This window comes from Ahaetulla prasina, chromosome 1 (genome assembly GCF_028640845.1).
Source record: "Ahaetulla prasina isolate Xishuangbanna chromosome 1, ASM2864084v1, whole genome shotgun sequence".
In the NCBI taxonomy this organism is placed as follows: Eukaryota; Metazoa; Chordata; class Lepidosauria; order Squamata; family Colubridae; genus Ahaetulla; species Ahaetulla prasina.
The window spans coordinates 233773129-233796867 of record NC_080539.1 but is presented as its reverse complement, the minus strand read 5'-3'; the positions used below and the strand labels follow the sequence as shown (position 1 = coordinate 233796867).

The following is a 23739-nucleotide window of genomic DNA, read 5'->3' as shown; positions in this document are numbered from 1 at the left end:
AACACTTTTGAATACAATGTTGTTGTTTTTTAAATAATCCCACTACTATAAAATTTTATGAATACAAACACAATTGTTTTGTCAGAGGGACAAAGGGAGACAAATGGAGACAAAGGGATGGAACCACCAAAATCCATATTCAAGACAAGAGTAGCTCTGAACCATTATTTCTTTTCAGGAATGTCTGGATTGCCAAGTGGTTAGATAACAAGCAATTAAAAGCGATACACACTATAGATAACATCCCACTGGTTTTCACAGGTCATTAATACGTTTGTATTTACTGACAGAACCGCAACTAATAATACTCCTTCCAGGTAGTCCTTGATTATTGACCATGTGTTCAGCGACTGTTTGAACATATAAAAGTGCTCAAAAAAGAGACTTAACAACCAGTCCTCATTGTTCTGGCCATCACACACCCAGAGACTCCTGAAGTCACATGATCACAATCTAGGTGCTTGGCAATGGGCCACTCGGATACTCCCCCCCTCTCCACACAGCAGCCGCCAACCTGGCTTCTTAACATCCTTTTAAAAAGGAAATCCCAGAAATTAAATGTGGAGCCTTCTACCTTATATCATATGGAATGTCTTTTAAGCCTCTGTTAAACAACCACCAGGGAAATAATGTCGTTGTGTTTCTTTCCTATGACTAAAATACTTTTATTTTTCTAAAACATGTTTATTTCCCTTCTTTTCCTCAACCTGCAAATATCTAGACAGAAAAATGTTCCTTCCAAGGGAACGGTTTCTAAAGGGGCTTGAGATTCAATAAAATGTATGTGAAAAGGAAGCTCTGCCATAAGATTCTTGGATTTCTGTTGTTGTGGCTTGTTTGTTTGTTTTTCCAATACCCCTCCTCTCCAAAATCAACCAGCATAGCTACCTCTTTACTGATTTTGAGTTACATGTTTGGGTGCAATCTTTTACCTCTTTACCCTGGCTCTTACACCCAGTTATGCAGTACCTTACCTCATGATATTTCCAAGATATTAGTCCTCATAAATCCATTCTGTCATATTAGAATTTTCAGTTATTAGATAAGATGTTACCAATATCTCAATGAAAGCAACTAGAAAATATCTTTTCACCGTGCAACAAGGAGTCTGCTATCTACTTACATTGCACACATAATATTAATCACCTTGACAGTTTTTTAAGAAGCTATTTTGGAATGCCATTTCACTGAATGATATTTAGAACAAGATTTATTTCATGATAGAGTTAGAAATAAGTATTATTCACTTTAATTTGGCAGTATTTGGCACCCGGTAGTTTTGCATACCTCTTGGTAATAGTGGAGATATTAAAATATAAAAGCATGGATGCAGAGACTCACAAAAATACCGAAGAAATATTCTCGGAAGGTATTTAACTGCAAGTGGGATTAGATGGTTGTGCTTTTGCTAGGCAACATAATCTCTGCATCTTTCATATTCCCTGGACACAAAATAAGTCAACCATAATTTATACACACTATAATCTCTATGGTCAACAGTACAGAAATGATATAATGATCTATTTCCTGGTTACTACTTCTGTGGTTTCCTCATGGCTTCAACATATCACAAGAAATAGTTTATTAATTTACTTTACTTTACTTTACTTTAATTTAATAATTTAATCTATCTATCTATCTATCTATCTATCTATCTATCTATCTATCTATCTATCTAATCTATCTAATCTATCTATCTAATCTATCTAATCTATCCATCCATCTATGTATCTGTCTATCAAATTTGCATATTTGCTCATCTCATCAAAAGCGACTCTGGATAGCACACAGTTGGGTAAAACAGATATAAAAGCAATAAATATTAACAAAATATTAAAAAAATACATTAAGAAATAAAGAGTATGAAAAAGCAAATACAGAAACTCCTAGGTAAAGAGAGGATTAAAAGCATTCACCTCAATAATGGGGCCGTCTAAAGCAAATCTCTGGTTCCCTGGGAACCTAATGACATGGCTAGTTCCTGAGGGTCTTCTGAAACGTCAAAAGGGATGGAGATAATCAAATTTTGGAAGGGAAGGATAATTTATGTCTCTTGGGGCCCCTCAAATGTAGAACCCTAGCTGATGCTGCTCAAAGCATGACTTCTCTACCAGGTCTAAATAGGGATGAGGAGGCCCTTCAGAAAGCCTGATTCCAAGCAATGAAGAGTTTTAAAGGACCTTGAACAGAACCCAGAAGCAAGCCTGCCACCAAGGCCACAGTTAGGCATCCTGGTAGCTCAAATTACATAGATTTACTCCTCTACTATCCATAGGGAGCTCTGCCCTATCTAATGGAAAAATTCTAAAGAGGCTGACTGCAAAGCCAACCAACCAGAGAAGATAGGATCATATTTATTTATGAGCATGCTTCTGAGAATCACACCAACCCTGTAAGCATTCTTAGAAAGTAGAAATGGGGAGTAGTTTTAGCCCTGCTCTTCACTTGGAAGTGTATGCCTAAAAAAGAGCAAAAGTAGGCAGGAAGAGGAAGAAGGTATCTCTGGACAAGATATAGGATAGGGAAGTGTTTCACCCAGTGGTGGAATTCAATGTTTTTTTTACTACCGGTTCTGTGGGTGTGGCTTGGTGGGTATAGTGTGGCTTGGTGGACATGGCAGGGGAAGGATACTGCAAAATCCCCATTCCCTCCCCATTCCTGGGGGAAGGATATTACAAAATCTCCATTCCCACCCCAGCCTGGGGCCAGCCGGGGTGGTATTTGCCGATTCTCCGAACTACTCAAAATGTCCGATACTGGTTCTCCAGAACCTGTCAGAACCTGCTGAATAGAACCCCTGGTTTCACCTGATCCCTCTCTAGATCACCAGGCCCAAGATGGCAGCCATTGTTATGAATAGATCTGATCCAACCTATCAGCTATTTTGTACATGCTTTCAAAAAGCAGCAAAGGTGCTGCTGACTCCAAAACATTACCGATAGACAGCAATTATCACATTGAAAGCGTGAACAAAAATACAACATCACAGATAGACCTCAACTTACTACCACAATTGACCCCAAAATTTCCATCGCTAAGCAAGACAGTCGTTAAGTGAACTTTGTCCCATTATATGACTTTTCTTGGCACAGTTCTTAAGTGACTCACTCCAATTGTTCAATTAGAAACTGTTGTTGTTAAGTGAACCTAGCTTCCTCATTGGCTTTGCTTGTCAGAAGATCACAAAAATTAATCACATGCCCCCAGGACACTGCAACTGTCATAAATACATGCCAGTTGCTAAGCGTCCGAATTTTGATCACATGACCACGGGGATGCTACAACCGTCGAAAGTGTGAAAAACAGTCATAAGTCACGCTGCAACTTTGAACAGTCGCTAAACAAATGGTCATAAGTTAAGAACTGCCTGTACAGATAATCACTGTACTGGCCAAGTTGGGGAAAAGTGAGTTTTGGTGGTAATACTAGCTTCATTAGTGGAGATTTCCACTGACATAAGGGGAAGCCTAGCATTTTTTATTGAAAAAGTCAAACATCCAATAGAAGGGAATCATTGGTACTCATTTACCTTGGTTGTTTGCTTGTAGAGAAGTAGATAACATCAATCAGGGCACAAATACAAATATACCTAGAAATTTATCTGATTTTCAAATAAAGTTGTGTAAGTCAGCTATGAAACTTGTCACAATGCCACTTCCTCCCCGATGTACATTCATTTGGAAACTGGAAAAGGCTGAAAGTTAAAGCCTATCACTGGCTCCAAAACCTACGGAAAGTATCAGATTGAAAATTCACATCCTACCAATCAGCAATCTGATATCAATGGACTACCTGGAACTGGTTCAACATTATCACAAAGCAGCTTCAAAAGAAGCAAGTGTGATTTTCATTCCCCTCCCCCTCCCATTTCTATTGTAATGTATGATGTTAGATTAAAACTGAGGAAAAAGACAGAAGTCATTTGTGTTTCAACTGCCATTGCTAGATAACTATGATATCTAAACATAATACACGGGAAGGCAAATATTGCACCTGTTGTGGCCAAATAAACATGCTGAGCCTGAATGAACGAACAATCAATCAATCAATGTGTTCTTTGCAGTATTTTATCTTTTCTTAGTTTTGTTCATTTTTAATCACTTTTAATTTTTTGGGTTTAAAATAAACTAAATATTGATATCAACGTAACAGTGTATAAATTATGTTACCTAACATATAAAATTTTAAAATCTGTATAAATTAAATATTTATATTCTAGGGACCAAAAATGTTAATTTAAAAAAGGAATGGAGAACCAATTGGCAGTGGTCACTCACAGATCCTGAGACTTTGGGAGACAGGTAGTCCTCGACATACAACACTTCGTTTAGTGATTGTTTGAAGTTACAACAACACTGAAAAAAGTGAGATAGGACCAGTTCTCATACTTACCACCATTGCAGCATCCCCATGGTCATGGTCACATGATCAAAATTCAAGCCTTTTTCAACTGGTTTCTATTTATGACAGCTACCATGTCCTGGGATCATGTGATCACCACTTGCAACCTTCCCAGTCAGCTTCTGACAAGCAAAGTCAATGAGGGAAGCCATATTTACTTAATGACCGTACAATTCACTTAACAGCTGTGGTGATTCACTTAATAACCATGGCAAAAAGGCTGTAAAATGGGTCATGACTCATTTAACAACTGCCTTGCTTAGCAACAGAAATGCAGGGGTCAATTGTGATCATAAGGCAAGGTCTACTTCAGTGGTGGATTGCTCCCAGTTCTGTCCGGTTCTATAGAACCGGTAGTAAAACTGGCGGGAGGCTCCGCCCACCCGCCCTGACATCATCAAGGGGCTTCTGCAGAAGCATGCGTGCTCCCATTGCAAACCGATAGTAAAGATAAGTAGAACCCATACCTGGTCTACTTGTATTCCTAACAGTAACAGCATCTACCATCTGTGAAGATTTCTTGAAAGATTCAAGGCAATATATACAATATATTTTATTGTATCTCCCATCCTTATGTACATCTTTTCAAAAAAGTCAACTTCAAGAACCTACACAAGCCTTTCCTTAGCCTTGCTTCTGGGGTCTAATGAAGTTTTGAGTAAAGACAGAGGTGGGATTCAGCTAGTTTGCACCAGTTCAGGTGAACCGGTTTTTAACTTTTTGCCCAGTTCGGAGAACTGGCTAATCCCACCTCTGGCTAGCCTCGCCCACTCTGCCCCTCCCAGGAGTCCCCCTGTGCACCTCATTTTGGCTTCCAGGTTGGAAGGTGCAGGAGGTGTAGGAGGCCATCCAGGCCCAAAACGGGGCAACGGGGTGGGGGGCATGGCACAGCCCACATGCCCCATTTTGGCTTCCAGGGTGGTACAAGAGGCCGTCCAGGCCAAAAATCCTGCTTTAGGTTGAGTTGGGAATGGGGATTTTGCATTATGATTGCTCATAAGTAAGTAGGAACCAGTAAAAGAGGAATGGAAAAATTCCAATCTATATAGATCAGCATTTTTCAGCCTTGGCAAGTTTTAAGATGGAGGAACTTCATGCTGCCTGGGGAATTCTGGGAACAGAAGTCCATGCACCTTAAAGTTGCCAAAGTTGAGAAGCATGGGTCTACACTAGAGCTTAGAATTTTCCATTCCTGTTTTATTTAGAGTTTGGTACCATTAAATAAATCAGTTGCGGTTTCGTTAACAAATAGTGATTAAAGCAATATGAACCATTACCCTCACCACCTCCCGAGGCCCTCCGGAGGCAGGAAACAGCCTGTTTCCCTACTTCTGGTGGGCTCAGATGGCCTGAAAATCAGCTGGCCAGTGTGTGTATGAGCGCCGGAGCTGAGCTCATGTGCCCACCAATATGGCTACACGTGCCACCTGTGGCATGTGTGCCATAGGTTTGCCATCATGGTACTAGTGGCTTACCATGTCAGTGTTGATCAGTTGCTTCACAAAAAGTGTTTTGATTGGTGCCGGGTCTTTACAGCCTCGGGCAGAGAAGGGCTATTCTGCACCCCTCCCTCAAATGTTCTTTAAAATACAGAGTTTCCCAGCATTCCTTTAGGAAGCTCCAACATGCAAACTGTGGTTACTCATCCTAAAATGAATCCTCTTTACTTGGAACTTCAAAATTTGCTGTTTGCTGGGGTGGTGTGTAGTCTGCATTTAGTGTATATTTCTTCATAACCAAACGAAAGTGTATTTTCTGTGCAGTTCACACCCCTTGCTCGCTGGATCTGGATGTCACAAAGCGAAGCCCACATTTTGTAATTAACCCCCCTGCCCCATTTTGGCTGGCAGAGTGCTGCAGGAGGCTGAGTGCTGTCATGCCCCCTGGCCATGCCCACCCTGGCCATGCCCACCCTGGCTGCACCCACCCAGCCAGTCATACCCAGCCAGCCGGTCATTAGGGCAGAGACTCTGTTGTTAAATTATTTGAATCCCACCACTGAGTAAAGACTACTTCATGCTTTTCACAAATTTTTTACTTTCAGCATGATGCTGAGGGAAAGAAAGGTGCCTTCAAAATTAAGAAGATGCTAGTGCTATTATAATTACTTAGAATCGAAGAAATATCACATCAAGACAGCGAGAGAGAGAGAATCCTACATAGCTCAGTTTTGACTCGCATTTGAAGCTGCTCTTTGTATATATTCTCCCAATATGGGACAACTAGCAAATCAGGAAAGCTTTACATGTGTCCTTTCATAGAACTTCCTCAACATAACAAAATATATACCAAAGAGCCATTATGGTGTAGTGGTGAAAGTAGTGGCCTAGAAAATAGGAGACTGAGTTCTAGGGCTCCTTTAAGCATGAAAGGAGACTGGGTGCCTTTGGGCTAGTCATTCTCTCTCAGCCCAGCCCATCTCAAACCATTGTTTGGGAAAAAGAGGTAGAAGAAGGAGTATTAGGTATGCTCACCAGCTTGAGTTATATATTAAAAAGCAGGATAAAACATAATAATAACTGCCAGTAATAACAAACAGTAATAATTGTCAATAAGACAGACAAAAAAGTCTGGACAGTAAATGTGGCAGTACCTGGAGACAGCAGAACAGAATAGAATAGAATAGAATAGAATTTTATTGGCCAAGTGTGATTGGACACACAAGGAATTTGTCTTGGTGCATATGCTCTCAGTGTACATAAAAGAAAAGATACGTTCATCAAGGTACAACATTTACAACACAATTGATGATCAATATATCAATATAAATCATAAGGATTGCCAGCAACAAGTTATAGTCATACAGTCATAAGTGGAAAGAGATTGGTGATGGGAACTATGAAACGATTAATAGTAGTGCAGATTCAGTAAATAGTCTGACAGTGTTGAGGGAATTATTTGTTTAGCAGAGTGATGGCCTTCGGGAAAAAACTGTTCTTGTGTCTAGTTGTTCTGGTGTGCAGTGCTCTATAGCGTCGTTTTGAGGGTAGGAGTTGAAACAGTTTATGTCCAGGATGCGAGGGATCTGCAAATATTTTCACGGCTCTCTTCTTGATTCGTGCAGTATACAGGTCCTCAATGGAAGGCAAGTTGGTAGCAATTATTTTTTCTGCAGTTCTAATTATCCTCTGAAGTCTGTGTTTTTCTTGTTGGGTTGCAGAACCGAACCAGACAGTTATAGAGGTGCAAATGACAGACTCAATAATTCCTCTGTAGAACTGGATCAGCAGCTCCTTGGGCAGTTTGAGCTTACTGAGTTGGCGCAGAAAGAACATTCTTTGTTGTCCTTTTTTAATGATGTTTTTGATGTTAGCTGTCCATTTGAGATCTTGCGATATGATAGAACCCAGAAATTTGAAGGTTTCTACTGTTGATACTGTGTTGTCAAGTATTGTGAGAGGTGGAAGTATGGAAGGGTTTTTCCTAAAATCTACCACCATTTCTACGGTTTTGAGTGTGTTCAGTTCCAGATTGTTTTGGTTGCACCACAAGGCTAGTCCTTCGACCTCTCGTCTATATGCGGATTCGTCATTGTCTCGAATGAGACCAATCACTGTTGTTGAAGAGAAAGTACCAGAGAAGATCACAAATTACAAAGACCAACAAATAGAAGTAGAATGGCTATGACAGAAGAATTAGATTAGATTAGATTAACAGAGTTGGAAGGGACCATGTAGGTTATCTAGTTGAACCCCCCCACCCACCCAAGCAGGAGACCCTACATCATTTCTGATAAATGGCAGTCCAATCTCTTCTTGAAAGCCTCCAGGGATGAAGCTCCCACAATGTCCGAAGGCAAGCTGTTCCATTGGTTGATTGTTCTCACTGCCAGAAAATTTTTCCTTATTTCTAGGTTGAATCATTTTCCATCCATTATTCCTTGTCTGGCCTTCAGGTGTCTTGGAAAAACAGCTTGACCCCTTCCTCTCTGTGGCAGCTCCTCAAATATGGGAACACTGCTATCATCTCACCCCTGGTCCTTCTCTTCTCTAGACTAGCCATGCCAAGTTCTTGTAACCATTCTTCATTGTTTTAGTCTCCAGTCCCCTAATCATCCTGGTTGTTCTTCTCTGCACTTTTTCTAGAGTCTCAACATCTTTTTTATAGTGTGGTGACCAAAACTGGATGCAGTATTCTAAGTGTGGTCTTACTAAGGTTTTATAGAGTGGCATTAGTACCTCACTTGAGCTTGACTGTATCCCTCTGTTAATGCAGCTTAGGATTGCATTGACTTTTTTGGCTGCCGTTGCACACCGCTGGCTCATACTTAGCTGGTTGTTCACTAAAAAAAGGTAGTACCCATAGTATTAGGTGCCTTGGGCGCATCCCAAAACAATTGGACCATCAATCGAATGGACCATCCGCACTGACAAAATCACCACCAGTCAATGGCAAAAGACAGCCTTACTTGGAACAGCTTACTTCCTGCAACAATATCTTTAATATTATTTAACAACAATATGTGACTCTCCCAGGTCATTGAGAAGGATTTGACAGGTGGTTAAAAATGCCAATTTCAGTCTAAACATATGAGTGAGTGTGTGATAAATCATAATAATCCAGGGCCTTATCAGCAACATCTTAGAATGGCAGGTATAAAATGTGCACATTGGCAAAATTTCTATTTGTCAATTGCAAAGGGCCACACTGCTTGGATCTGCACATATACTACACCAATACACCACAACATCCTAGGTCCGTGATGGTGAACCTTTGACGTTCCCATGTGCCGGCCTACGAGCCAGAAGTGGCACGCAAAACCATCCCATGAGGTATGCGCGGCCTCGCTCGCCTTCATGTGTGCGAGAGCACTGATACCCGGAAGAGATGCAGTCCATTGCGCATGCACGAGCTGGCACCCAAACACCTGGATACCAGCATGGAAGTGTGCCTGACGAACAGCTGGCCATCACACATGCACGCAACATCAACCTGGAAGTTTAGATGCTGGCCTGCACAGATGTGCCAGAATGCCGCTCTTTCAGCTTCCGCCTGTCCCACGTGCATGACAGCCAGCTGACCGGCGCACGTGTGATCACAGGAACATGGAAGAGGAGCCTGGGAGGCCGCGCATTCATTGCGGGATGGTTTTGTGGGCCGCTTCCGGCACACATGCCGTAGGTTCGCTGACACTGTCCTAAGTTCTGTAGAAGAACTCAATGCATATGAAAGCCAACACCTGCTAAAGAACTGGCAGCTGTGGATTTCCCATTTTTGTGCATATAATGATAGTAATATTCAATACTCAAATTCAGTGATATGAAATTTGGGGTGGACAAGTGCAGAAAGGGCAAAGTATATTCCTAGTTACTCATCTCTCTGGATTTTCTCCAGAGCTGTTTCTAATTAAATGTAAAATATGATGGCTAACAATATGACACATTAAAAAGTACAATCTATGGACATCAGTCTTTTTTCATGCCATTGCAGCCTCATTTTTTTCATTTAAAAAATCAATCCTTCTAGAATCTGATTTGATAATACATTTTTTGCTAAGAGCAGCCTTTAAATTTAGACAATTCTTCCACCCACATTAAAAAAATATCCTTAATAAACATGGTTGACTATTACCACTAAACTCCCATTTATAATGACAATAAAAATAGCACAGATGCTAAAACAGCATTAGACGATGTGGTATTTGAGGCACCAAAACATTTTCTTTCCAGTTAACTTTTGTTCTTTTCCATCATAATAAGCACCATTTCATTTACCACATAAACAAATCATGGCCAGGGAAAATACTTTCTTGGACAATGATGAACTACACTCTTTATACTACCTAATTCACTGATTTAGTAGCAAAAAAAATAATAATCTGTTACAAACGCAAGAAAAATATTTTACCTAGGTACCTAAATTAAATTGTTGGGGATATAAAATTTCTGGTTAAAGTGTTTTTCAAAAAGCCTTATGAATACCTCACAGATATAATAAAAAATATAAGTAATCTGTCAGCTTGGTGCATTTGACTGTAAATGCTTTGTTGAAACACTACAGCAAAATAACTAATTCTTGAGTACATAATAGAAATCTCTTAACATGCTAAAAGTCACTATAAATGTCAGCCTGAACGTTTGACATTTAATATGCCAGATTTGCCATTCTTTGTAGCTTGTAGAATATGCATTCACTATACTAAAAACAGTCGCGCCAACATACCTACACACATTAATTTGCAACAGAGATGTGAAGCTTACACTGTTTATGCATAAGATGTCATTATATCTTTCCTACATGTTTATTCACAATACCTCATTTGGTCTAATGAAAAAATATTTATGAGAATCAGCATTATTCATTGGCACCACAGTCAAGTTACACACTATTTTATTAAAAATGCCATCAAAAGAAGAATGGAAAGATAGCAATGCCGTTGTCAACCCCACCCCCACACACCACACACATTGGAAGCACTGGTTAGAAGGCTGCTTTAGGTTAGATCAAATTGTTGAAGAAGACTCTATGTGCTGCACAGTAGTTGGAAAAGTGATTTTCATAAACAAAATATGCATGTAGGAGATAGAAAAAAAAATGTACATTCATTAACTTGATACAAATGGACTCAAAGAAGCAGGACCTGTTCTGAAATAAAAAAAGTGCAATTTCCCAATATGTCTTTGCTGGTTACTTCCTTGGAAAAAAAACCTTTTGAAATAAATGTTCAGGTAAAAATCTTTGACAGAACTATTTTTTTAAAAAAAATCTGTGCCTTAGAACAGCGGTTCTCAACCTGTGGGTCACGACCCCGTTGGGGGTCAAATGACGATTTGCCAGGGGTCGCCTAAGACCATCAGAAATATGGGAAGTATACTCGCGAGTCGAAGAATCGCGCTCCAATGGTTGACTCCACAAGCCAGCTGCAGGCTCTTCAAATCGCTAGCCGAATTCGGCTTCAGGCGCGATGAATTAAAAAAGAGAGAAATCTTTGCTCTGATGTCTTCCTCTCAAGTCAGCTGCAATCACTCCCAATCGCTAGGCTAATCTGGCTTCAGGTGCAATAAACTTAATAGGGGAGGAGTCTCCGCTTTATACGGCTTCAGTCGTGATAAATTCAAAACAAAAATAATTTTACGGTTGGGGGTCGCCACATCATGGGGAATTGTATTAAAGGGGTCGCAGCACTATAAAGGTTGAGAACCACTGCCTTAGAATGATTAAAAATGACAAATTGTTTATAGAAAGTCACTCATGTGTTTCTTTCTCCACTCGCGTGCCATGTTGAGTTTTAAGGTGGTTAAGGTGGTTCTAACCAAGGTGAGTCACCAAGCCCACTTTGAATGCAGCCTGCGCCCTTTCATTCTCATGCCATTCTGAGCAGACCGTTTGTACTACCTCCTACCTTCTTTCTATGGAAAATGGAAGATCCAATTGGCTACAGTACCTGGCAAAGGCCCTTCTCTTTCAGCAACTGGCCAATCCCATGGGGAGCCATTTCATCCTGGGCTGATGGGATCCAACCTTCTTTACTGCTTGGCGGCTGTCATTTTTCTTTTTAAAGAAAGAAGTTGTGGTTGGTCCAAGGATAGTCCAGAACTTTTCTTGTTTATCTTTTCACCAGATCTACTCATTGATCCATTTAACTGTTACATCTCCCAACGGGCATCCTTTTGATTTTTGCCCAGGCTAGGTGAAGCATAGCCTCCTTGCTTTCCCACACCACCACACTGCACGCGGTGCTGCAAAGCCGCCCTTGCTCAATATTTAAGTTGCAATGAAGGCATGCAATGAAGTTACAAAGTTTCCGTGACTACTCCTGTGCTTCAATGAAGATGAATCATCAGTTCTTCTTTACTACAAAGATTCCATGAACCTGTAGTAGAAATTAGAATTGAAAGAACAACCTATTCCCTTTGTTTTAATCATTACAACACTCAAGGAGCCATAGTACAATAAAGGAGAGGGAGGAGAAAGGATTTGCATGCAGGTTTTACCTAATGAAAATGGCAACTGGAATTACTGCTATATGTTCTTGGGTTCACATGACATTGAGCTACATGATTTCAAGACTATATGACTGCATGACTTAGAAAAAAATTGCCAGTCCCAACGTGTCTAATGTCCAGGAAAACAAAGCAAATGTGGTTATTGGTATCTCCCAAGGCAAGCATTGGGAGACACACACACAGAGGGGCCAGCCTACACAAATGGGAAGGGAAGAAGTAGACGAATGATCAATCAGGGTCTGCTTTGATTGTCATCTGAACAGAGATCCAACCATTATACTCATGAGTGGAAAATTTTAAAGTTGTGTTCAGGAAGACCTGGGAACAACATAGGAAACATGCCACGATGGGCATGTCACAATTGTCTTCAGGGACAATTGATGATGTTTAGGTTGCTTTCCAATAAGTCAGAGAGTTTAAACTAAATTTTGGGTATAGGTACCTGAACGTCTGGAACCATGAATGATTACTTGTATAGACTGATAAAATGAAAAAAAATTACATTGTGTGCCACATCCTTTCATGTATTCTTTTGGCATGTAGTTTGCCCAATTACCGTTAAGATTCAGGTTAATCAATCTAAGATGTCTATCTCCTTCCAGATAGTATTTTATGAGAAATTCTTTCAATATTGACAACCTCTACATGAGTAAAGAAGGGTGCTAATGAAAAGAGCAAGATATGGAAAGTAAAGGTAAAACTCCAGGAAAAGGAAATGATAATTATAATATAGAAGTTTGGTTCTGTTAGGAGAAAAACGTTAAAAAAAAACTTATTTAAATAGGCAACTAAAAAAAGGAAAAGTACACACCTAGAGAGATAAGAGTAGAAAACATCCCAAAAGATATATTAAAATATTGCACATAAAGAGGAGGCTATTTCTGAGAGAGAGAGAGAGAGAGAGAGAGAGAGAGAGAGAGAGGGAGGGAGGGAGGGAGGGAGGGAGAGGGGGGATGGAGAGAGAGAGATTTTAAAGCTGCTCAATGTGTCCTGTGAAATTGAAGTGCTTTGTTTTGTTCATCTGATAAGATTTCTGAATGTAACATTCATTCGGCTTCTTTTCTGGAGAACACACAGTGAGGAAATAAGATTAGTTGAAAACTATGCCTCAGAATTATGCAAAGAAGGGAGGAAAAGGCTCAGAAACCTCCACAAACCTCACAGATACAACCTTCCTGGCCCTGGGTTCCTTTTATTGTTATTCTTGTTGTTTTTCTAGATTCACATCCTTCCACCAAAACCATTTTTATCTACTATGACTTAATACCAACTGGTTACATGACATGACATTTGTATCACTGAACAGCAACAAAAAGCTTCCATAAGCTATTTCAATTGGGGCTACTTTAAAGCTTTGGTGATACTTTTTTTTTACACATGTAAATAGTGTGTGTGGGGTGCATATTTGTTGAACTCAAACAGTTAGGTGAACACATTTTGATTTTATGAAATATGCGCATTGCAATGAATACGATTTTGACATTGGTAGTGACAGTGCAATATAATGTTAAAATAAATGTTCTTATCAGAAAATGCAAGAAATATGTTCTTGATAGCATGCAATCCGTAAGTAAAACCAAATATGTTGACATTAGTTTAGATGGAATGAAGTGGCACAATTATTAAGCATTATTACTAGTATAAAGCAATGTAATAAATCCTGCTTCAAATTGAGCTAATTCCTTGTTATATCATGGACAACTTCATTTGTTTTCTTGGTTAGCAACATGGCAGTGACTTTCTGCTATTACCTTCTACCTAACAACTACAAGAACCCTGTTTACTTCTTCAGGCTCAGAGGGTTCGAACTTCTCCCAGATAACCATGTAAGATCAGCTCCTATAACTGCCACTACTAGCCCTACATGAAGTCCGGAATTAAGCAATAAAGCCTATGGCCACCAATGTTCCTAAATCTTCCTTGGTAGTTGCCAGGTTTCTTGTCTACCTGAGTTTTCAAGGTAATAAAACCCTTTTAATTAAACAACAGGAAGCCATAAAATTAAGCAGCAATCTCTTGCTTCATTGTTATTTCCAAGACTAATTATACATAATTATTTGCCTAGGAAAAAAGCAAACAAAGCAGGTATAGCAAGGAGATTTTGAGGTTGGGGGTAGCATTCAGGTAATCTGGTGCTCAGTAACTAGTTACTGTCTGGCTCTCTAGCAGATATCTAGAACTAAAAGTTGTCCTTTTCCAGGTCTGATTCTCACAGAGTTCTGTTTAGTAAGATTTATTGAGATAGACAGGATGGGATTACAAGAATTTAGTCAAATGAACTATTGCCAATTTAGAATCAGTAGATTCCTGCGTATGTTAGGATATGTGGATCTTTGTTCCATTAGTTTGCTTATGACTTGGCAAGAAAGTAGATCTCTACACTAAAACCAAGGAAGCTTGTAGCTGCCTATTCGCATAACCATCTTTAGCATCTTCATCAAATGATTTATTAGCCCAAGAAAGTTGGGACCCATTTAGATAGGCAGGACTTGTTGCCTCATAAAAAATGTAGGACTCTGTTGACGCAAACCAAATTATAGAAAACAATACCACACTAAGCTTATTTTGTGACGACATCTGAAACAATTCCAGAATACATCAATTTGTGTGTTCTATCTGAAAACACTGTGATGCACTGAAGAAAAAAAAAGAGAGAAGATTTTAAGCTTTCATCTTTCATCCTCCAGGGAAAAATGGCAGTTAAATCTGTAAATATGCATACCAATATTTGAACGTTTGCCACAACAGCTGAAAACTCAGCTTTGTAAAGCTGATTTCTTTCTTTTTTTAAAAAAAATACTGATTTCATTTAAAGGAGCTAAATAGAAAAAAAAAATGGAACAGAACTGGAAATGGAAGCATTTTGGGGTCGGGGTGGGAATGACAGTTCACTTTTAAATCACCTAGATCGTCTGTTCTTTCCTGTGTCCTATTATTAAAGAGCCACCACTAAGAGCATGCAATTTGCTAGTTGAAAGAATTCCTTCTAATCAAGATTTAAAAAAAAAAATCAGTATCCCCCTTAAATGGACTCTTTCGGTAAATATACAATGCAGAAGGGAATACTATCGTAACACTTCAATAGTTAAGTGACTTTATGAGAAAAATACTTCCAAATGTTTCCTAAACCCCTCCAAACCGCACCAAAGAACATTATCGTAATATTATGTTTCCCCATGGTCTCCAGTATTTAAGCCTGCCATTACTGAAATGATACTTGGATGAAAAACTTAAGTTTATGCCATGGGTAAGTTTTTCCTAAATGGCAGTCCGGCTTTTATAAATTAATAACTGCACTTCAATGTCAGATATTTCATTTTTTTTATCATTTTCTGTATTAATGGATCTGACCAACCAGCACTCCGCGCATATTGACTATGACAGGATATGTACGCAAGCAGGGCTTATTTTAAATTCAAGCAAAAACCATGTGACTCCACTCAAGAGGGAGACACTGAAAACAATAGCTGTCTTCAATGATTACATATCACATTACAAATAGATATTCATATTTCTTGTAAGGCATACCCAATCCAAATAAACCCTACAGCGTCTTTCAATAACACAATCCAGCTTCTCCAGCATCAAAGGCTTCATTTTCTGTTAGATTTTTTTAAAAAAATACGAATCGGGGTTGTTGTAATGTTTTCTGTAAGCATAAGCTAACCATTTCAGCAATTTTGCCAGCAAGCTGCTTTTTTGGCAGATTACTGGCAGTGCGTACTGGCAACAAACTAGTGCAACTAAAGCCCAGCTTATACATTACAGGTAAATAATGATTTTAATAAATTTAGGTGAAATGTTCCACGTGGTCACATCTGTTTCTGATCACTCAATTCCCCTGTGCAGTTGCAAATCCTTGTGCGTGCTTCTGGAGGAAGCACGCAATTCACCTTAATTATTTTAACACCTCTTCAGGTATCCAGCATAGCAATGAAGCGGTGTAATGCTAAGCGTAGCTCTACTAAAGGGAACAGTAACACAAGCTAATTAAGATGCAACAATAACAAAAAACGGAGAAGAGAAGTAAAATCACACTGAATCACATATTCATGTATGAATTCAGCCAGGTCAAGCCAGAATAGGAGTTTTCTGTGTGACAAAATAAAAGGGGAAAGTAGCCAGAGATAATTATTTTTACTTATTTTTTAAAAAAATAATTAAATTAAAATTAATTTAATTAATTTTACTGTTATGGGCTCACATAGCAAGAGATATTTACAGCATTTTCTTATGCATGTCTCTTTTGAGGGAAGACCCACTGTTTTCTAGAAACTTCTTCCAAGGCAAGAAGAGGATTCCAGCCTGAAAGATCTAAGTAATCCTAGGGCCCATTACAAATGCTTTTGAACTTTGCCACAGGTCCATTTTTCTGAAATATGGGAAAGAGAAAGCTGTTCCTCAGGGGGGGAAAAATAGGGGGGGGGAGTGCTCATGATTATGTAACTATTTCTCAACTGTTCTTTGGATCCAGGCTGAACTCTCTTGTGTGTAAATTTAAGTTTGAGCCAAAATCCTGATTTAGAGGATTTTCAGAGCCTCTGTAATCCTTTTGGTGGCCTCATAAACAGCATTCAAGTAAAATATGAAACACAGAGATATCCTTTTCGTGTCTTTCACTTAGAAGATAACAGTCATTTTTGTCTCCGTCTTTAACTTTTGACAGCAAAATCCCAGACCACTTGTTTAGGAAAAGGTTACAGTATCCATGTAATGCCAAAGATGAATGAATTGCCTCCAGAAGTTGTGAGTTCTCCAATGCTCGAGATTTTTAAGAAGAGATTGGACAACCATTTGTCTGAAATCTTATAGGTTTCCAGCAAACTCAGTGAAGAAAATACCACCAAGGCAATTAACACTTGGGCAATTCCAGTCTTTGGTATATAGTTGGAATGGTAAGACTGGACTCAAGTTGGAAAAAAAACGTGGATAGGACAACAAGAAGGCCAGAAAAGTAGTCTGCTGGATTTGACGGGTGTGTTTTATTTTGGTGTTATATTTTTATTGTTCTATCATTGTTTGTAAACAACTTAGGTTGATGATGGTTAAGACAGGCTCTATAAATCCAATAAATAGCTTTACATAATTTGAAGGGCAGAATCAGACATCAAATAAATAGTGGTATTAGTTGAATATGATACCATATTCATATTTTTATGGCCTAGAACAATCCTTTAATGCAGTGGTGAAATCCAATTTTTTTTTTACTGGTTTTGTGGGCATGGCTTGGTGGGTGTGGCAGGGGAAGGATACTGCAAAAACTCCATTCCCACCCCACTCCAGGGGGAGGATACTGCAAAATCCCCATTCCCTCCCTGCTCCTGGGGGAAGGATATTGCAAAATCTCCATTCCCACCCCACTTTAGGGCCAGCCAGAGGTGATATTTGCTGGTTCTCTGAACTACTCTATTTTTCCGCTACCGGTTCTCCGAACTGCTCAAAATTTCTGTTACCAGTTCTCCAGAACCTGTCAGAACCTGCTGGATTTCACCCCTACTTTAATGCCTTTATTAATGAACATATATGATTGTTTTGAACATCACCTTTTCCTATTAAATATGATACGTCATTTATCCCAACTTAACTTCAATAAATTTTCATATACTTTTTTTCTTTTACCTGTGCCAGTGTTGTTAGTTCTTCTATGACTTTGATGGAATAGAGGGCCCTAAACCATAACATAAAATGTAATAAAGAGAGAAAGCATTCCAGGAGGAAAATTGGTAGCAGACTGAAACCTGCCCTTGCTTATGAAGAAGTGCTTTCTACTTGCACAGGGTCGCTCTTAAATCCACTGATCCAAACTGCATGTTGTCCAGGTATTATCCTTTTATTGGAAAAGGTTGGAATACGGGAGAAGTGGATTGAACAGCTTTCCAAAAGTTATGATTTAATATTATTATCTTCCAAAATCATTAATCAATCAATCAGAATAGAAATGAACGTCTTGGAGGTCTTCTAATCCAACCCCCTATACTAGCAAACCTTTTAGGCACAGAGTGCCCAAACTGGAAGGTGTATGCATGTGTGGCATTCATGCGTGCCTCGGAAACCTGATGACTAGCTGGCTGGCGCACATGTGCGCCTCAGAAACCTGACCACCAGCTGGCTGAGCTGGGGTGATGGCGCTCATGCCCAAAGAGAGGGCTCTGTGTGCCACATCTGGCACACATGCCATAGCATTGCCATCACGGCCCTATACCATAGGAGACCCTTTTCAAGTGATGGCAAACCTTTTAAGCACACAGTGTCCGAACCAGAAAGCACATGCACATGCACGCACACCAGAGCACCAGAAACCCAATCACCAGCTGGCTGGCAGACATATATACCTTGGAAACCCAAAGACCAGCTAGCTGAGCTGGGGCGATGGCGCACATGCCTACAGAGAGGTTGGTCATCGCGGCCCTATTCCATTTCAGACAGGTGGCTGTCCAGTCTTTTCTTAAAAACCTTCGGTGATGAAGCATCCACAACCTCTGAAGGCAAGCTGTTCCATTGGTTAATTGTCCTCACTGTTAGAGGAAGTTTTTCCTTAATTTCAGGTTGCTTCTCTTCTTGATTAGCTTTCATCCATTGTGACATATTAAGAATATTAAAATATTACCAATACTAAAAGGACTGTATATACATCCCATTGAATAATATTACTGCAATGAAAAATTCCTGGAAAAAAATGTCGCAGAAAGAAAAAAATATAGTTGAAACTTCATAGAGCCTTCGGTTGAAAGGGGCAGGAAGGCCAGACTTCCCCACCAGATCAGATCAAAAGGAGGAGGTGTGTATACATAAATGGCACTTGGTTTTGATTCCACTACTTTATAGAATCCAGGGAACAGATCAAAGAAAAGAATGCCCCTATTTTGCTATTAACATTTAACACAGCTCCAGTCTAAAAAAAGGTTTCCAAATTGCTACTGTAATTTGACATCTAAGAATTGTCAGACTGTTTTGTAGTCTGACTGTTAAGAGCTACCTTTCAATTCACACTTCCCCCCCCCCACTTTTTTGAGTGACTAATTTTTGAAGTATATACTCTTTTATACTGTAATGTGACTGGATTTTAATACATATATTAGAGCAACAGTCAACAGACTGCAATTGAATTCCAAGCCTTATTGTCTGGGGACTTGGTTCCATAGGAAAATAATAATAATAAAAAATGCTGAAAGTTAAGGATATTCTGGAACAAAATATTATTGAAACTGAATATATGCTATACTTTCAATAAATACAGCCCATGACTTTCAGTGCAGGCTCTAAACAACTAGACAAAAATTAATGAAGATAAATTCTAACGTATTACACTGAGGTTGAGCACCAAACAGAATAAATTATGGAAACACCTAGACTTTATTCTCTGCAATACAGATGTATCAAGAGGTAAGACCTTTCAGATTAAAGGCATGTTCAAAGAGGACAGCTGTCATAACTAAGGGTTACTTGTGAAAATACAAGGTTTTATAGTTTTTTCTTCCTACTTCACTGTAATGGGCAGAAGGAATAATCTTGAGGAACAGGAGGAAAAGCTGCAACCAAGAGAAGTGTCAGATAAAATAAATAAGAGTGGGCCATACTTCTAACCTGAGAAAAGTTCTTGGCAAGGACCTTCCTGAATTCTTATGAAAATAGGTAGGTGGGAAGTGCATTCAGACTTGAAGATTCTGTTTCTATAACCTTAGAAGAAAAGTAGGACTAGCATGCTTTGCTTTCTCATCTGATCCACCTCGAAGGGCTGATGCCCATTATAGCTTGAAAACTGTCCTATCTGGAGCACAATCTTTTGACAACATCTGCTTGGTGGTGTGGGATAAACAAATCTCAACAACATGAAGGAAGAAGCCACACAAATAGAAGGCTACAAATGAAGCAACTCAGCAGTAGGGCATATCCACATTGCTAGGTTGTCCCAGTGCATATATGGGCCATCAGCCTTTCTGAACTAACAGTGTTGGCTTCTACTGTCCCTTAGCCCCTTTCAGAGTGACTCTGCTTGCTTTTTCCTGTTCTGTATTTAAAGTAGTATTTTCCAGAGATCTCACACACCCTTTAAGTCTCACTATGCTGCCACATTGTAGTGAGCAGGTATTCCTGAAAAGGATGAGAAAAGAACATTGGAAGTTTATGCCAAGTATATTCCCAGCAGGGTCAATGAAGGTCATCCTAGCTAAATTTGGTCAATGATATAGAAATATACTAAAGGTGGATGATTACTTTGGTAACAATGACAAAGGTGTCATTTCATACTGTGTGGAAAAAGGCAATGATAAGCCTCTTCTGTATTTTACCAAGAAATTCACATGGACAGACAATAGAAAGTGATCCACAATATAGTACCGCATGGTAAGTAAATCAGTTTCTACTGGAATGTAGCAATATTGGATATACTGGAGTATTAGCAATAGTAAGTAATAATAGGTGCAACAGACTTTACAGCACCAAACCTGGAAAAATGCAAAAATGAATTTTTATTTCAGAGCTGGTGCTTTGACAGGTCTGTCTTTTCATGAATCTATTTAATTGTCTTTGAGTAGGTCCTTAAGCTGACTGCCCAGCTTTTCATTTTTATTTCAGTCACTTTTGGCTAAGGACATGTAGATGCCTGAAAACCTTATGCTAATCAGAGATGCATGTGGTTGAACTATTATATTCTATCTAATTCCCTTCTGCATTGTTGAAAAAAGACCTTGAAAATATACACATATTGTTATACTTGATACATATTTTTCTGCAATTTATATACTTATGTGCAACTCTGCAACTTATTGCCTCCAATGTATACTATCTCTACAGGTTTTCTCATTATACCCTTCAACTGGAAACAATTTCTAAATTTTTGGGGGCTAATAATTCCTAGTATATGTACACACACATTTTCCTCAAATGCAGTTAAATGTTCTAACCGAGAATGATAGCGTGACAAAGATAATCACACCAACTACATCTTGGTAGAACATTATACCCAGGATGGCAGCTTTTAGAAGTAAAATAAACCCATAATGTATTTCTTTTACATCTCCATTACTATTTCATATAGTTATTGCATATTCACACATATCCTTCATACTATTCTCTTTCGGAATAAGCAACATTATTCGTAAGGCAGAAAAGGAGTAAGAAATAGTACGGCAAAGAAATAAAAACCCCAATATTAGAAAAAGAAAGTGACTCAGCTGAAATTTGCTTTCACCACTATTATCTATATTTCTCCTTTCTATCCTTGCAAACTGTCCTGATTTGCTTAGTGTCCATCTGCCATGTAATACAATTTTTTAATCTTCAAGTTTTTCACCTCTTTCTGAGGGTCTCATCAATTTCACATAACCATGACTTTGTAGGTCTTCGTCTTTCTTCATAGCCATCCACTCGTCTTTCCAACATTTATTCTGCAATCTCAACCTCCTTGACTCACTATAGCTCATGATGAAGAGGTGGGTTTTAGCAGTTTCTGACCGGTTCTGGAGAACCGGTAGCGGAAATTTTGAGTAGTTCGGAGAACTGGTAGTAAAAATTCTGACTGGCCCCACCCCCATCTATTCTCTGCCTCCCAAGTCCCAGCTGATCGGGAGGAAATGGGGATTTTGCAGTAACCTTCCCCTCCAACGTCCTCTAAGCCACGCCCACCAAGCCATGCGATGTCTACCAAGCCACGCCCACAGAACCGGTAGTAAAAAAATTTGAAACCCACCACTGTCATGATGTCTCTAAAATGTCAAGTGTAAATCTATCAAAACCCTGTTTATATATTCATACAAGGATTAAGAGAATATGAGCAAAGAAACAGATGATGCAAGAGAAGAACACTACATGATAGTCAAATGATCCTGTGGATATATAAAGCAGCTAAATGTTATATAGACATCAGAGGAAAGAAAATAAATGAGATTTCCCAACTACCCCTTAACATACATGGCACCTAATTGAAAAACCAGCTCTTGTATATTGTCTATGATCAATCCCTGTAATCTTGACAGTAACTTCAATCCCACTTGTCTTGCAGTCTTTAACAGATTATCTTTGAAGAAGAAATAAGGCTCTTGTTAGGAAAAAAAATACGATTTTCTACCCCAGCTCTAAGTTAGGGAGTGAGAAATGACATTCTGATGGATCTGAATCTCAAAGAAATCTCTCCAGAATTCTCACAAAGTTCAGTAACTGAAAATGATGATGCTATCTCCAAGTCTATGAACAAATTGAGCAAGCGTGCAGAGTAATTAATAGGGATCTGGCAGAAGATTCAACAAAAAGAAGAGAGAATAAACAGGAAAGGGACCAAAAGGATTGAGAATTTGGAAAAAAAAATGTGCTCAGTTCTGAAAGGTAAAAAGATTAGCTCCTAAATACCTACTGATAGCCAAGAGTGTATTCTGAAAACTGGAAATTTCCTATTATGTGCAATAAAATGATCACATTCTGTTGAGTAAGCAGAGGCTGCTACAGAGACTATAGTAGGAATATAAGGCAAAAGGTTTCCAGCACACAAGTTATCTGGGAGAACTGACATGAATATGTAAGTAGAATTTGTGCAAGCAAGCAAATGTCATTGAGTAGGAATTTATTTGTTTGTTTATTAGACTCGTGTACATCTCGTCACTGTAACAGAAGAATGGGTGAAAATTGCTAAATTTTCCTACTGAAAGCTCTATAGCAGCCAATTCATATAGAAAAAAAGTGGAAAATTATAGAGGCAGCTAATATACATAATAGTAAATATCTGAAAGCGAAAGAGATACCTTTAAAAAATGGAAACGGGGGACAGATCGCCAAGGAAGGGGACATGTGAGTAGCTCAGAATATGACAGCAGATGTCAAAAGGTCTAAGGCTGATGAAAGAGAAGAACAACAAAAAAGGGTTTCTTCTGATATGCTCGAAGGAAAAGGAAAAGAAAATCAATATACCAGCTGCTCAGAGAAAGTATCAAAATGGTATCAATTAAGAGGCAGACTCATAGAACTCTTATTTTGGCTAAGTCTTCTCTAACAAGACAATTATACTAGACAGTTGGGTGAAACAGGATGAATGACCAAAACTAAAGTTGTAGATTGATAGAAATATAATAAAGTATTCTAAATTTCTAAAATATTGTGGGGAGAAAAAAGGAAGAAGGTGTATAATGTATGTTTATCACTTGGATTGCTTATAAAATACTAAAGAGATAAAAAAATAAAAATAAAAAAAATAACTAAAAGTTAGGGGATATCTATTTACTCTGAGGTAGTTTAAATCTCCAGGGTCAGATATATCGTATCCTAGGTACCCAAAGAAGCAGCCAGTAGGCTGTCTGAAGTGTGTTAAGTGAGTGAAATGCCATAAAGTACTACAACAACGGCTAGAGGAAGGTAAATTTTGTCCTATCTTCAATAAAATGGGAAATGAAGATTTAGGGAACTA

The 23739-nt window shown here is 38.9% G+C and overlaps 1 protein-coding gene across 9 annotated transcripts in view; it reads right to left on the bottom strand.

The window, feature by feature from the left end:
- The window catches only part of GTDC1 (glycosyltransferase like domain containing 1), a 283243-nt gene that overhangs the window by 53769 nt on the left and 205735 nt on the right, over nt 1–23739 (bottom strand). The gene's annotated exons all lie outside the window — the stretch shown is intronic.